This window comes from Xenopus laevis, chromosome 6L, assembly GCF_017654675.1.
Source record: "Xenopus laevis strain J_2021 chromosome 6L, Xenopus_laevis_v10.1, whole genome shotgun sequence".
Lineage (NCBI taxonomy): Eukaryota > Metazoa > Chordata > Amphibia > Anura > Pipidae > Xenopus > Xenopus laevis.
In genome coordinates, this window is record NC_054381.1 from 60,735,695 (window position 1) to 60,751,217 (window position 15,523).

At 39.5% G+C, this 15,523-nt stretch overlaps 1 protein-coding gene across 3 annotated transcripts in view; it reads right to left on the reverse strand.

Annotated features, from left to right (window-relative positions):
* LOC108718984 (E3 ubiquitin-protein ligase HECW1) overlaps positions 1–15,523 on the reverse strand; it is a 149,911-nt gene that overhangs the window by 128,730 nt on the left and 5,658 nt on the right. The window lies entirely within an intron of this gene.

A 15,523-nucleotide genomic window follows, 5' to 3' on the forward strand; every position in this document is an offset into this window, starting at 1 on the left:
TATGTTATTATCCCAATGTAAAATGAATCTAGCATTTCAGTTATTCCTTTAGAGTCTCACTCTCACTCTATTCCTTTAGAGTCTCCTGTTCCTTAATTTCTGGCAGTTAAATGTTTGATAACTGCACTTATCAAACAATATTTTAAGCTGTTTAACTAAACTGTAATGAAATACAGAACACATCATTGTCTAAACAGCAGGCATCACAATTTCTGAATTGTTCCCATTAACTTGAGGTGATGTTAAATATTAGCATATATTATGCCTACAAGGAATATACCTTTATTTATGCAGTGGCCAGTTGCCTTTAATTAAAGCCTGCAGGGATTAAGAAGAAAGGCATGAGAGCACCACTTTTTATTCCTGGTTTCTACCATAAATTTTACACAGCATGATACCAACTTCCCTTAATACCTAAACTAATGCTTAAATATGTATCCCTAATGACAATGTTGTACACAGATATCAATTTAAAGTTACAGATCTCGATTCCGTTTTATTAATGTAAACTATTTTACAACAGTCCTCAGCTAGGAGTTCTTCATAGAATAGGTTGTAACAGCCTTTACAATGATATCTTCAACAAACTACCACTTCTCTCCTTTAAACCCAAATTTTAGGAACACCATTGACAGAAGTACAAAGTGTCAACTGAAGACAGATTATAATCAAGAAAAGAACCAAAAGGGCTCAGAGCTGTGGCAACGTCATCCAACATTCAGATGCTTAATAGTTTCTAATGCAAAGGCAACTATCAGAAGTGATCAAGACCAGCATCTACAATATTCTTCATATATACACTGATTAGCTGCAAACATATATGTAAGTGAAAAAGGAGAAATATTGTGTAACTATTCAGTTGCAGGGGCCCCGGACTACGGAGCCTTCTTCCTTTACAGTTCAAAGAAATTTCCTCTCCTCAACTGCTCTCTTAACTTTTCCAGTGCGAGTGGCCAGGGAGCAGTGGTCAAAGAACATGTGATGGTTGGGGGCTGCTGTGCTCCTAGGCCCCTCCAAACATATTTTTGTGTGTGGGGGGTGGAGCACTTTTGTTATGCTGCTTTTTGCACCCTGAGGTGCAGCTCACTGTACATTTACACTGGAGTGGAAAGAGCTGTGCTTTGTTCTGAATTCAGAGCCACCAGCATTCCGCAGCACTGCATTCGAAATGGTTGGTAGGTGGGTGACACCCAAAGACACCATTCATATGCACAAGGCAGGGAGCACCAGGGGCAGCAAGGTGCTAGAGATGCCTATGCTTAACACCGTCCTATAGTGGTGTGGGTTGAGAAATATTCGACCAGCACCAGACCCTAACCAGCCCCCTCCAGATCCACACCCGGCCTGACCAGGCGTTACCCCTCTATTTATAGACCCGTGCCTGCCCCGCAGTGATGTTAAGAAAGGGGCAGGGCAGGCGCGAGTCTATAAATTTAGGGGCCAGAAGCTGGTAGTGCTAGACCCAAAGATTTTGTGCAGAAGCCAGCCCCAAACCTGCCCGTGGGTTACGGCTGGCCCGCACATCACTACCGTCCTAGTAGCTTTCATTATTTTTATACATTAATAATTAGTAATACTGCAGTAAAAAGAATATTAGAACTTTTGGAAATCCAGTAGCATTACAAACTGAAAAGGAACCAAACTGACTTTAAAACCAAGCGCACCCAATATTGCCTCATGTCACAGTGCTCATTGACTAGATTGTGGGCCACAAATGTTGAAGTGTGAATTTCCGGGCCATAATTTGCTCCATGTGTGCACTGACACAGAGGAGGCAGAGGCATTACTGGATAGGCACTGGTAAAAAAACACTGGGGTAGGGTCAGCCTTTGTCTTTACGGCTCATTTACTGATGAAAGTGCAAAATGATAGGAAAGACACATATTGTTTATCTATAAGGCTTTGTTACCAAGATTTCCACTGTTCTAACATGTACAACATCCTTGCTCCTTGTGTGCAATAGATATGTGATAATATATTTTATTTGTGCTCTTATCTGTGATGTCAGATTTAATTAAGATCTTTGAGAAGATCAGTGTGTATGTAAGAATTCATCACAACTGAAAAGAGATCCAATTTCACTATTTTTTCCATCTATTTTTTCCTGTTAGCTCTAGGGAGCTAAGAAGATGCAGATTTTCTTTTATGGCGGTGTTTTCTCTGGAGCTGAAGAAACTCGCGTTGCATCATAAATTATTCATATGTTTTTTATTCCATCGTTGACATTGCTTAAGCTACCTCAGCATACACTGAATTCTGTTTGCTTTTTTGTTTTTGTCTGATGTCCCTTCTTTCTGTGGGATATGTCCCCATCAGTCCTATATGAGCAGCATCTTATTCAAAGCAATATACCCATATGTGAATTACAAATAATCATGATTTTTTCTATTTTCATAAAAACCACCATATTTTTAAATCACCATCTGTTTAAAAGACCAGACTTTATTCTACACATGAAGTGTATGCCCTTTAATGCCTCAATTAAATCTATATTAATAGATCTACGTTTGACTGTTGTGGACCTCAAGTCAAATGTCACTCTCCCCTGGGTCAAGTTCAATACACCAACTAGCAGTCTGTGAATGTCCTGATGTTCCTCTACTACTCCTTGGCTTGCTTTCATAGAGGTACATATAATGAGCCTTTCATAATGTGCAAATTGTATTTGATATTAGAGGGATTCTGTCATTATTTTTATGGTGTAGTTTTTAATTCTAAATTACATTGTTTACATTGCAAATAATGCAATCTACCATCATAAAATTGAATTCCTGAACCAATAAATGTATATATTTTTAGTTGTAATATTGGTGTTTAGGCAGCCATCTCAGGTCATTTTGCCTGGTCATGTGCTTTCAGAAAGAGCCAATGCTGCACTATGGAACTATTGTTCCTCCTACTCAATGTAACTGAATGTGTCTCAATGGGACCTGGATTTTTATTATTGAGTGCTGTTCTTATATCTACCAGGGAGCTGTAATCGTGTGTCAGGGAGCTGCTATCTGGCTTTCCATTGTTCTGTTGTTAGGCTCCTGGAGGGGTGATATCATTCAAATTTGCAGTACAGCAGGAAATAGTGATTGAAGTTTATCAGCGCACAAGTCACATGACTAGGGGCTCATGGGAAACTGATAATATGTCTAGCCCCATGTCAGATTTCAAAATTAAATATAAAATATCAGTTTGCCCTTTGCAGAATTCTGCTGGAGCAGCACTGTTAACTGATGTGTTTTGAAAAAAACCATGTTTTCCCATGACAATATCCCTTTAAGTGAGTTTGGTAATAAACACTCATTTGAAACAAAGAGAAACAGCTTCTTCTTTGCTTAAAAAGCCCGTTCAGTTAAAATGGCAAAGATTGGCGAGGTTTTCTCGTCCCAAAACCCTGCATATTAAATTCATGAGGGAATATCTCTGAAAACATATTCAGTGCAATTTCATCCAATTCGCCAGTTAGTTAGATAGTCTCCAGTAAGCTTCATGGCTAACCTTTGAGACAGGCATGTACACTTCTATAAAAAGCACTAACCTGTGGTACTTGGCTGGGGAGAGCAATATTTTTTTTCCTCTCCTAGGTAGTCCATGCTCATCATGCTATGTAAAATTATTTAAGCTGGGAAAAGCCAGTGTATAAAAATATTGGGGATGGGCTACCTGATTGCAATATTTAATGCTTTAATTTTACTCCATTATTTTATGACATAACCCATTTGAGTAAATGAGAAAAATTCAAGTAAGCAGTAGAAAATTTTTGATGACAATTAATACACACCTTAATAACCAATTTTTTTTACATTCCGATGCCTGGCATTCAGAAAGTAATGAGTTTCCGGACTTTGTGCCCAAGGTGATGCAAGGACTACCTGAAAAGAGAGAAAAACTGGTGGCATGATACTATGTTCATTGTGCATGGTTCATTCTGCGCTGAGAAAATTATATAAATAAGCCCCAATGTGTTTATCCCATAACAGAATAATAAGCAGAAACATCAATTCTACATTTTGGCAGGTTGTAAACCCCCATGTCAACATTAGCATCAACGTGCTTGGCAGCGTCTACAGCTTAAATATATGCTCACATCATTTACCCCCAAAGCTGTCCTAAAGAATAGAAACATAAATTTAAGGTGTAGACACTACAGAAGCTTAGGTGCTTTAGGTTATCGGTGTGAAGCGGATTTCCGGTTCAGCGCACAGGGAATTGAAGATGCTGTCACCTTTTCGCCTTATTCCTATGGGGCACTTTGAAAGTCAAATTCAAGCAGAACATTTGAAAAAATCCAAAGGGGAGTAAGCCTAAGCTATTATTATAGTTGTTTACGGTGGAATTAAGTATTAAAAAATGTAGTGTTACTGTTTTTTTAAAGGTAGTATACAGCACAAAACTAAGAAGCAAAAACCTTGACTGAGAAGGGAATCTCCTGATGTATTATTTTTGCTTACATCAGCTGCAGACCAGGCAGAATCAATATGCTCTTGTCATAAACGCCAACATATTACCTAGCAATTCTCACACAAAGTTTAATCATCCACTTCAGTAGCTGACTCAGTGCCGTTAGCAAAATTATTATTATTTATAACACATATTTAAAAGCACCACCTTCTGCATACAGAGAACTTTAAATCTAAAAAATATATTAAAGTTTGGAAAACTGAGGCACACAGAGGACACAATTGTCTGTATGTCTGGGAGACCTATGGGATAGCACACAACAGTGATACAAACAGTCACTATTCTTTGCTTGTTTTATCTGCTAGGCATGTGTATGTAGTCTGTCCAGGCAAAACAATGTGCTAATTTGGCCAACAGATGAAATGGAGATTGGTGTTATTTGGCAATCCATATATTTATTATATTTTACACTACTCTAGTATTTATTGTGTAGAACAGTCACTAATGTGACCATTACATTAGATAATATGTGGCCACCTTTATATAGAGCTAAAATAATGGAAGTTTACCTCGAGCAGGCATTAATTAAAGCTCACTAATGTGCCTTGCTCCTGATTGTACCAGCAGAATGGCACCCCATGCCAGAGGCCCAAATTAGTGCCTGAACTGGTGGGTGCAAAATCAGGTTTTATCAGACCCCAAGATAAAAAAAAATTGAAAGCAGAGATCTAAATTTTTGTGTGAATGACTACAACAGGGACCACAGATTGTTAGCTCTACTGGGGCAGGGACTGATGTTAGTGATGCATAATCCCTGGTAAGCGCTATGGAATATGTCAGCATTATATAAAGCAATGATTCCCAACCAGTGGCTTGTGAGCAACATGTTGTTCACCAACCCCTTCGATGTTGTTTCCAATGGCCTCAAAGAAGATGCTTATTCTTGAATTCCTGATTTGGAGGCAGTTTTGGTTGCATAAAAAAACAGGTTTACTGCCAAAAAGAGCCTCCTGTATGCTGCCAGTCCACATAGAGGCTACCAAATAGCCAATCACAGCATATTTTGCACTACCCAGTAACATTTTTCATGCTTGCATTGCAGGGGGACCTCTGATATAAAGAATAATAAATCAGCACCCTGGTCTCTAAGAATAAACATAAAGATAAAATAATATATCATAATTGATATCTTCAAGTCAAACCAAGTTTTTATGTTTAAGTCATATTTTAAAACTTCCCCAGGTTGCAGCATATTAAACAGCACATGAGCGATATCTCCATTATCAGCGCAGGCCCAGTGAATCTTCAAGTTAATAAATGAGAGAAGACGGCACAGTAGCATAACTGAGTTTTCAGAGAGTTTATCAAGACTGATATATCAGTAACAACAGGAAGGTTTGCTATCAGCAAAAGGCAGCAAATAGCTAGATGCTGTAAATTGTATTTAGACTAATGTCGTTTTCAGTTTTAATCTTATAACAGCATTTGATGCAAGATAAGAACTGATAGCTCATGTAGAATCAACAGTGAAGATTGCAATGTACCCAGGCCTGTCAGACTGTGTTTTGCTTTCCTACTATACATACAAACATACCTGAAGGTAGTTTTTAATGACCTGCAGCTTGCTCATGGGCTCTACTGAGATTTTTGAATATCATGTTTTAAATAAAACATGTGTAGGAAATATAATACCTTCCAATATTAGGATAGTACAGGTAATCAAGTAGTCCCATAAGCAGAAAAATGCAAGGCCACAAGAAGAGTGTTTTGATAAAGGTGATAGAACTCTCCAAAGATTTCGATTATCCTTTTATTTGAACTTATATTATCTTAAATTATACACAGGTTTAAACGAATCATGCAACACATCACTATATGCTGATTACGGGCATGTGCAATGCACTAGTACAGTTAGTCCCAGAATCGAGTTTACCTACACTGAAGTCTGACGCTTAGTGAAAACATGGAGAGCTCTGCCAACTAAAGCCATTAAAGGAACAGTTCAATGTAAAAATAAAACCGGATGAATAGACATGCTGTACAAAATGAAAAAAATGTTTCTCATATAGCCATCTAATGGTTTATATATGTCTATAAAGGCTGGAGTGAACAGATGTCTAATGTAGAAGCCAGAACACTACTACGTACTACGTTCTTTGCAGCTCCTTGCAAGGTTACATCCTCACAAAGACAGCATCTAAGAGGTGCACAGAAAAATGGCATGCATGAGAAATCAATGGCATTCATAAGAAATCAATGACACTGTTATAAATACTATATTACAGCGCCCAAACAAGCACCCAATGTCACAAAATGCTTTCTTTTTTCTTTTTATAAATTACTTTGTAACATTATCTTTGTTTGTAAAAAGACCCTTTTGAACGTCATAGCTGTAGGAAACGTCCCTCTTGGCTTTTGATAATTCCTACAGGAAACCATTTATGACCATTTTCTGTCCATGAGTCTGGCATATAGACTATAATCGGAGTAACTGGGCAGCAGGCTACTAGGCACAAGAGGTCAAGCATGGTTATAACCATTGTAAATGCTTTTTATTTTTAAAAAATCTTTCTGCATATCTTCCATACAAATCATCGATAAAGGCCATTAGTAAGAAAGCCATTCAGCATTCTGAGCACCTTGTAAAGGAACTAGTTTCTGACTGCGTTTTGATCAAGATCTGAAAATGGCAAAGTCTAAGACATGTACAGTACATTGACTTTTAATCAAATAGCTATAATTTGGTGTTCAATGTTATAGTACCTGTATCAAAGGATTTTCTTCATATGTTAGGGGGCAGCAACGGCTCTATATAATGATAGTACGAAGAATGTTTACATTTTGTCATGAGCCATGAATATTGTAGAATGCTTTGATCGCTATGTAACTAATGAAATCAATGTAATATATTGGTTGCTATGAGTTACTAGACTGAGAACTTTGCTCCTTTTACATTACATTATTTTATATTTTTTAAAAAGTTAAGGGGGCTTTTCATTCTCCACGGCCGACCTGAGGCATTGGTAGTCATGTTATTTAATTTTCCTCCTTTGTTCCTAATATCAACAGTTTAATAATAATTCATGCCGTATACCCCAAATAAGTTTAGTACATAACATGACTCTTAGAAGTTTTTGTTCATTAGTCCTGTCTTTGTGACAGAGCCAGGCCAATAGCTAAGGATGCCTAAGACAAGTTCTCCAGTTGTCACAGAGAGGTATGCTCTGAGGGTCCTAGCCCCCTGTTTGGTTGGTCACTAGGCACATGCAGGCCCGGATATGTGGGGAGACCACAAAGGCCCCCAGAAGTCTGGGGGTGGCATGCCACCCACTGGCCACAGCTGCACTGGGGACTGAGCGGAAGATTTAAAAAGATATTTAAATCTCCCTCCCACCTAGTCCCCAGTAAGATCACAGCGAAGAAGACCGGACCAGGTGGCGGCTGCAGTGAGTGGGTGGCATGCTGCATGGTTGGAGGGCGGTGCATCAGCTGGGGCTAAGTGTGGGCTGGGGGGCAGGTGAGGGTGCAAGCTAGAGTCCTGCAGCGGGTCAGGTACCCACGGGTTACTTGCAAAAACCTGTGGTACCCTGCGGGTTGCGGGTAGAAGTTCCGGGTGTGGGTAAAGACCATGGTCGGCGGTTCTGCGGGTCGGGCCGCGGGTTTTCTCTAGCAATATTTACTCCTTTTTTTTGGTCATGTCTACTTCCGATGACGTCACTTCCAGTTTACAATGACAGCACTTCCTGATTCTTGATGGTAAGCGGGTCCGGATTTCGGATAAGGACTTGCGGGTCGGGTTGGGTAGGGGTTTCAAGCGGGTAAAAATGTGGGTTGCGGGTCCGGGTTGCAGATTGCAGGTTGTGGGTACGGGTCGGGTGCGGGTCCCAAAAAATGGACCCACGCAGAACTCTAGTGCGAGCAACTGAGTGGCCTTGCAGTGCACAATTTTTAAGTCTAGCCCTGGGCACATGCCTCTGCTGCTAGCTGCTGACTCCTAGTTCCAGTCCTGCTGTCTAACTCAGGGGTTCAGGTGATGGTAAGAAATAAGGCATATTAAATAAAATTGCTATGCTATTACAACCATTATTAAAAATAATTGAAAGTAGAATAATCAAGTCAAAGAATGTTATTTAGATGATTTACAAGATGCTTTTAGGATCTCTAACTTGAAATTGGTGAAATGTAAACCTGGTGGGCAGTGATGCTTTTTTACCTATTTGTAATAAAATTACCTGATCCTGGTAGTCTAGTGGTGCAGTGGGGACGCCCGCCACGCCGCTCCTCTTTCCCCTGTGTGCCGGCTTCCTAGTGTGCGCGCGGCGCAATGGCGGGAAATTTGAATGTATTAAAGGGACAGACTTTTTTGTAATCATTGCCCATGATAGGATTGATATCCTGGTGCGTCCTAGCCTTGTGCTTTCTGTTCCTGAACCTTGATCTTGTTAGTTAATCCGTGTTTGACCCTGCCTGTATACTGACTACTCTGAATTCTGAATACTGACCCAGCCTGTACTTTGACCACTCTTTGTCTGATCCCTTCTGCCTGATTGATACCCGGTTTTGACCCTTGCCTGCCTGACGATTCTGTTATCTGCCTGCCTCGACCCAGCCTGTCTGACCATCCGTTTGCCTTGACCTTTGTACCGTGACCTTCGGCCTAAAGACTCTGCTAAACAGCTGTGCCCCTTCGCCAGCCAGAACATCTCGCCTTGCACCCCTCGTTAAGTCCAGGTGGCACCCAAGTTAGCTGAGGGCTCCTCCCGAAGCCCAACGGTGGTCACACTACTGGTGAAGCCGAGACCAGGGTGCTTGGCACTTGTTCTGGTATTGGGTGCCAGCCGTGAAACTATTTCTAGCAGAACGAAGAGACAGACCGGGCCAGCCAGGATACCAAGGAAAATCCCATGTGGGCCCTTATACTGATGTCAGTTAGAAAATGCACTTTAGTTGTTGGGGATGCATCCTTTTCATTTTATTTTCAACAAGCTATTGTTGTGGAGAGATTGCAGAAGCAACCATTTTTACAGCAATTCATATTTGCAGTAAAAATCGTAAATTCAAATTCAATTACAAGAATTTATATATAAGCATCATTCATTGTTAAATAAACATTATATTAGCACAAAGAAGCCATGAGTATTAAGCAGAACAGTGGGAAATATAACAAAGGATAGCTGAAGAGGTCATATAATATAATTTTAAGTATATTATTGTATGTTACAGAGAATGACAAAGCAATTGAAAACTCAGCTATTTTACTAAAATCATATTGTCTAACCATTTACAGCAATGCCATTAAAGGATTTTTGTAGCTCTTTTGAATTATGGTTGTATTCTGGTAACAAACTGAATTTCTGATGACTATAGCCCAAACAAGTTATATGGTTTTCCAAGCTGTAACTTCCCTGCTAATGATGCTTTCAGACAGTTAAGCTAAGGGTAATCCCATGAGAAAAGGGTCTGAAAAAGATTACTTGCTAATGTATAGAAGAGTAATAATCTCTTGCTGACTTTGCCACTCATCAACAGGCTTGCCTTGAATAGAAGCATGCCCCAGACACTTACAATAATGTTATCTGTCTCCCAGTACACAGCCGGCGTTGTTAGTACTGCTTGGCATGTATTTGTCAATAGTAGCTTTTTTATTTATAGATACAAAGCTCGAATGCATTCATATGTGGCACACTGTGCCAGGAGTTTGTGGCCACAATGAAATGCGTCTAATTATATAATGGGGTTTGTGGAAAATTTTATAATGTATACAGCAAAAGAATGAATTCAATTTCAGTTGGCATATCGCTATATGAATACATGAAAACCATGCTGTATCAGCCGTTTTATGAATATCAAAAAGTTGCCAATAGTCATTCACCCCAAATCTGAAATTGAATTCTTAAATCACAGTTATAAACATTTTAAGATTCTGGAACTATAGTACAGATATGTGATCTGTTATGCGGAAATCCATTATCCAGAAAGCTCTGAATTACGGAATGGCCATCTCCCATAGACTACATTATAATGAAATAATCTGATTTTTTAAAAATGATTTCCTTTATCTCCGTAATAATGGAACAGTATGTTGTATATGATCCAAACTAAGATATTATTATCCTTATTGGAAGCAAAACCAGCCAATTTTTTTAATTAATGTTTTCATGATTGTCTAGTAGATATAAAGTATGAAGATCCAAATTGCAGAAAGAACCATTATCTGAAAAATCCCAAATCCCGAGCACTCTGGATTACAGGTCTCATACCTGTACAGTACAGTAGTTAAACCATTATGTCCCAATGGTGTTTCATAAAAACAAGATAGTCCATTAGGGGAAGATGCAAAATATTAGCCATGGCTTCACACTAGGAATGCTACTAGAATTGAAAAGAAGAAATTATCAGGTTCTGCATGATTCAATTTGCACTAATATAAAATATAGACAGCTCTACTGGTATTGCCATTCCTTCAGTGAATCACTATGAACTTTTAAATATCTTTGATACTATTAATTTATTAGGAAATTAATTATTTCAAGAAACTTAGCCTTAAAATGAAGGGTTACCACTGCAGAAGATCAATATCTAAGCATCTAATGTCAGGTTTGTCTATAGTAGCAGAGAGTCCATTATTTTGACTGAATATACTGCTGTGCAAACTAAGTTTGAGTTAAATTAACTTTCTTCTCCAGACACTGACCAGTGCACAACGCTGCTTTTCTCAATACTCTCACTAACATATAAGTGAATATTCTATGCTTATATACACACCATAAAATAGATTATTAGGCCACTTGGGTTCAGGAAGTATGAAGTCCAATCACGGCCGGACCTAGGGGTAGGCAGAGTAGACCGGTGCAATCATGGGGGGGTGCACTTTTAAGGGAAATTTTTTCTTTTTTTTTCAAACCCTGATTTGCTTGGCCTTTAATAGTTTTTCAATGTTTTAAACCACCTGTTCCAACCCCCTCTTGCCCGTGATTCGTACTGCAGGCACTGGAATCACTCCCCACCTCCCTCTTGGCAGCTGCTGGCACAGGTAAATAATTGTAGGGGTGCACCAAATCCAGGATTCGGTTCGGGATTCGAATAGAATCCGAATGTGCATATGTAAATTAGAGACGGGTAGCGAAATCACGTGACTTTTCATCACAAAAGAAGAATTTTTTCCACTTTTTCCTTTCCTGTCCCTAATATGTATGCAAATTATATTCGGTTCGGTATTTGGCCAAATCTTTCAACCACAGATTCGGTGGATCCCTACATATTCATGGGCAATATGGTGGATTTTTGGTTCCTGCTGGCACAAGTAAATATTTAGGGGCAAAATTGTTTTTTTTTTGTCTGCTGCTGGCACAGGTATAGATTCGGTCCAATATGAGGGTTTGGTTGTTTCTGGCTCAGGTACATGGGGCAATATGGTGGCTGCTGGCACAGGTACACAGATGTTTGGGGCAATATGATGGATTTTTGGCTCCTGCTGGCACAGGTGCAAATATGGATTTTTTGGGGATTGACTGCCATTGGCACAGGTACAAATGAGGGGCAATATGATGGATTTTTTGGGGATTGACTACCATTGGCACAGGTACAAATGAGGGTAATATGATAGATGTTGGTACAGGTACATGGGGCAATATGAATGGTAAGGTGAGAAATGGTAATGCAGGACCAGGTGGGAGGGGCACTGTTTGAAGCCCTTGCCTAGGGTGCCAAAATACCTTGGCCTGGCGCTGAGTCCAATTATTAGTCTATCATTTGATTAGATAAAACCATTGGAATGGTCTTTCTGCCATGTTTAGAATCCTTATACAGCCTTGGAGGAACTGTCAAAAATCAAGGATATCCAATACATCACTCTCAGCAGTAGTTGAATTGTTACTCCCAGTACTGGCTAGAGCTGTTTGAAGTAGAACAACAGCCAGGTGTGCAGCTCAACATTAAATTATTCTTTAAAGGAAAACTATACCCCCCAAACAATGTAGGTCTCTAATAAAAGATACTGAGTAAAACAGCTCATATGTAAAACCCTGCTTCATGTAAATGAACCATTTTCATAAATATATACTTTTTTAGTAGTATGTGCCATTGGGTAATCCTAAATAGAAAATTGCCATTTTAAAAAATAAGGGCCGCCCCCTGAGATCGTAAGATTCACTGTGCACACATACAAACCACATGTTAGGTCACATGAGCCAATTAACAGACAGAGTTCTGCCTTTTGCTTCAACACTTCTTCCTGTTACAGTTAGAGTTGAAGTATTTCTGGTCAGGTGATCTCTGAGGCAGCACACAGACCATCACGAAATGGTGGTTCAAGGCAAGAGATGTAAAAGGGCAATATTTACTTAAATATATATTCCAGTTTGGTAAGATTCTTTAATATGTCATTCAATTTGATATAAACTATCTGTTGCTTAAGTATTCATTTTGGGGGTATAGTTTTCCTTTAACGATTCTTACTTAAAGGGCACCAGTCACCCTAATAGAGCCGGAATTCCGGTTGGGGAATACAAAAGTATTTTTTTTAAAAAAAATTGCCCCACCATCGTTAGGTCGCCAGCACTGCGAGCAAGCTTCTGGTACTGGCTCCCATCTTGCACATGCATAATGATCGAGTCTCACAAGCTGACGTCACACATATGCACATAACAAGTGGGTTGCGGCACTTTATGAGGGCTCATTATGAGCATGTGTGTTTCTCAACATGGCCACCTACATCTGGATATCTCTCCTTGTTTGGATGGCCTAGAGGAAGGCAATTCTTTTGAAGGATAACTACAGGTATGGGACCTGTTATCCAGAATGCTTGGGACTTGGGGCTTTCCAAATAAGGGATCTTTCTGTAATTTGGATCATCATAGCATGCGTGTGTCTCAACATGGTCCCCTACACCGGGATCTTCTTCCTTGTGGGGACGGCCTAGAGGTAGGCAATTCTTTTGAAGGATAACTACAGGTATGGGACCTGTTATCCAGAATGCTTGGGACTTGGGGCTTTCCAAATAAGGGATCTTTCTGTAATTTGGATCATCATAGCATACATGTGTCTCAACCACCTACACTGGGAACTCCCTCCTTGTCTGGATGGCCTAGACGAGGAAGGCAATTTAAAAAAATAAAGATAACTACAGGTATGGGACCTGTTATCCAGAATGTTTGGGACCTGGATAATGGATCTATCTGCTGTAATTTGGATCACCATACCTTAAGCCTACTAAAAAAACATTATAGCATTTAACACAGTAAGATATTTTTTTTCCTCCAATAACAATTTATTTTATCTTAGTTTGGATCACGTAGAAGGTACTGCTTTATTATTACAGGGAAAAAGGAAATAATTTCACCATTTTAAATTATTTGATTAAAATGGAGTCTAGGGGAGACAGCCTTCCTGTAATTCGGATAACGGATCTCAACCTGTACTGTTTCCCCCAACCACAGTGCAGGCTCTATTAGTCTGAACCTCTGGTTGGGTAAAAATAATCAGGATGACCAGTGCCGTTTAATTATTATGATGTTTGCAGACCAGACATTTCTTTTCTGCACTGACAGTATGTTGCCATCAAGTTCCAGAAAGCTGGCAAACTAACGTACTATTAGCTAATAAGCATTATATGCTCTCATAATACCCTTGTCTAAAGATTATTAGCTTTGCAAGTCTAATAAAGATTAATAAAAACAAGCAGTGAATGGATTAGAGAGCTGACAATCTAAATATACAGATACAAATACATAAAGATTCTGGCTACACTATGGCTGCTTCTGTCATTAGGCAAAGAGAGCTGTCCTCAAGATTTCTCATGTAAAATAATTCATTGACCAATTAGCTTCAGTCATTATTGTGGGCTTATTACAAATCCCAGGGTGTGATTGGTTTTAGTGAATTAACTAGTGGAAACCCACACCACTATTTCATTTAGAATGTAGGCTAATTGTTATAGCCTTGAAACCTGAAGTGTTACACAGGTCTGAATATAACCATATTTGCATATGAAATACATCACCAATGTGAAAGCAATGCAAATTCACCAGAGAATGGAGACATGGAGTTTGTAATCCTATTTTAGTGGAAAATCCAACATTTTAAAATAAATCCCTGCATCTAAAACAAATTAGAGCAACACTTGCAATCCTAGTAATGATCTCAGATCTAAGAAGAAGAGCTGGCCACCTGCTAGTGACATCTTGAAGGGGAATGCAAATAGCATATCTACTAATTGATGCACTCTGTGTCTGGTGACACACCCCTAGTCAGATGGTCATAAAAGAGTGAAAGATTTAAAGGGCCACAGATGGTACACACTACGGTCTCAATTGTTTGTTGCAATTGAATTTATGAATTGTAATCTTTTGCCATTTGCACAGTTACTGCTCTTATGAAATTTCATATTTGGATCCAAAAAGAAAATGTAATAGCATTCCTTCTAAGCACTCATGTTTGCAACAGCAGACATGGGGGGGGGGGGTCTACTTTAAGAAATGTTATATTATCAGGGTCTACCACTTTAAGGGGGTTATTTATCAAAGGTCGACTTTTAGCATTTTTTATTCCTTGAATGAACTTACAACTCGAATAGTTTCTTATTTAAGAGAAAATTTGAATGGAAAAACCTTGAATAAGAACCCAATAACTCGAATTGATCGAGATTTCGGTGAATAAACTCGATGTCACGGGGGTATAATAAATATCAAAAAAATAGTTTTTTTTTTATCTGAAATATTGATCTTTGACCAAAAAAAACATGATCCTTAATAAATCTGCCCCTAATTGCCACAATGCTACAGATAAATTCATTGTACTGCACTGAAGGAAAAAATAGTGTTCCAGTCATTCAGCCAGGGACGGAACTAGGGGTAGGCAGAGTAGGCACACGCCTAGGGCGCAAAGCTGGGGGGGCGCCAGGCACGTACCCCATGTCCGGTCCCGTCTCTCCCTGGCTGCCACTTTAGTTCTTTGTGTAAATGTGTTTCTGCGCATGTGCGCATGCCATTTCGCACATTCGCGCTGGAGCTCACTTTCGCGCATGCACAATCGAGCGTGCACTCAGCTGGCGCAGTGGCCGGCCAGGTTGCCTAGGGCGCCTGGTCGGGTTGGCCCGGCTCTGCATTCAGCCATTGTTTTTAAAATCTGAATG